The sequence below is a fragment of the Petromyzon marinus genome, unplaced genomic scaffold, assembly GCF_048934315.1.
Source record: "Petromyzon marinus isolate PM22_M1 ecotype Great Lakes invasive population unplaced genomic scaffold, UKy_Petmar_22M1.pri1.0 PM_G_Scaffold_6, whole genome shotgun sequence".
Taxonomy (NCBI): Eukaryota; Metazoa; Chordata; class Hyperoartia; order Petromyzontiformes; family Petromyzontidae; genus Petromyzon; species Petromyzon marinus.
The window spans coordinates 403,164-405,000 of NW_027423013.1; positions in this window are offsets into that span (position 1 = coordinate 403,164).

The window sequence follows — 1,837 nt, forward strand, 5'->3', positions numbered from 1 at the left end:
GTGCATACAGGCAGCAACTAAAACTCTGTAAACCTGCTGTGAGGACATCTAAACAGTGGACCAGTGAGGCTGTGGAAGATTTGCGGGCGTGCTTAGACTGTACTGACTGGGATATGTTCACGACTGCTACCAATAGTCTGGATGAACTCACAGAGGCTGTGTACATCAGCTTCTGTGAGGACTGCTGTATCCCAACACGTACCAGGGTGAACTTTAACAACAACAAGCCCTGGTTCTCAGCAAAGCTCAAAAGGTTGAGGTTGGAGAAGGAGGAAGCGTTTAGGAGTGGGGATAGAGACAGATTCAAGGAGTCGAAGAACAGGTTTAGCAAAGCGGTGAGAGAGGCTAAACGACTGTACTCAGAGACACTAAAACACCAGTTCTCTACTAACGACGCTGCTTCTGTCTGCCAAAGGGCTCAGGCACATCACCAACTACAAACCCAGAGCGCCCCACACCACTAACGACTCCCGCCTAGCCAACGACCTGAACGAGTTCTACCGTAGATTTGAAAGACAATTGGACTGTCCTGAACCACCCCTTCCCACCCAAGAGGCCCCATCCCCCACCCATACTACAGAAACGACTCTCTCCTTTCAGGAGGGAGAAGTTAATGGGCTTTTCAAGAGGCAGAATCCACGCAAAGCAGCCGGGCCGGACTCTGTCTCTCCAGCCACCCTCAGGCACTGCGCTGGCCAGCTGTCTCCGGTGTTCACCAACATCTTTAACACCTCCCTGGAGACATGCCATGTACCAGCCTGTCTCAAGTCCTCCACCATCATCGCTGTGCCCAAAAAGCTAAGGCCAACAGGACTAAATGATTACAGACCGGTCGCCCTTACATCTGTGGTAATGAAGTCTTTTGAGCGCCTGCTCCTGGCACACCTCAAAGCCATCACAGACCCTCTCCTGGACCCCCTTCAGTTTGCCTACAGAGCCAACAGGTCTGTGGACGACGCAGTTAACATGGCCCTCCACTTCACCCTACAGCATGTGGACGCCCCAGCATCCTACGCCAGGATCCTGTTTGTGGACTTCAGCTCTGCCTTCAACACCATCATCCCTGCCCTGCTTCAGGACAAGCTCTTCCAGCTGAACGTGCCCTACTCCACCTGCAGGTGGATCACAGACTTCCTCTCTGACAGGAAGCAGTGCGTTAAGCCGGGAACAGAAGTCTCTGACTCCAGGTCCATCAGCACGGGAACTCCTCAGGGCTGCGTCCTTTGCCCACTGCTCTTCTCCCTGTATACCAACAGCTGCGCCTCCAATCATCTGTCCGTCAAACTCTTGAAGTTTGTCGGACGACACCACCCTCATTGGGCTGATCTCTGGTGGGGATGAGTCTGACTATAGGTGGGAAGCTGACAACCTGGTGACCTGGTGTAGCCAGAACAACTTAGAGCTAAATGCTCTAAGGACAGTTGAGATGGTTGTGGACTTCAGGAAGAATACAGCCCCACTCACCGCCATCACCCTGTTAGACTCCGCAGTCAAAATTGTGGAGTCCTTCCGCTTCCTGGGCACTATTCTCTGCCGGGACCTCAAGTGGGAACTGAACATCAGCTCCCTCGCCAAGAGAGCTCAACAGAGGATGTACTTTCGACGGCAGCTGAAGAAATGCAACCTGCCAAAGACAATGATGGTGCAATTCTATACAGCGATCATTGAATCCATCCTCACCTCCTCCATAACCGTCTGGTACGCTGCTGCCACTGCCAAGGACAAGAGCAGACTGCAGCGTATCATGCACACTGCTGAGAAGGTAATTGCCTGCAATCTACCAACCCTCGAGGACCTGCACACGACAAGGAGCATGAGGCGAGCGAGGAAGGTTGTG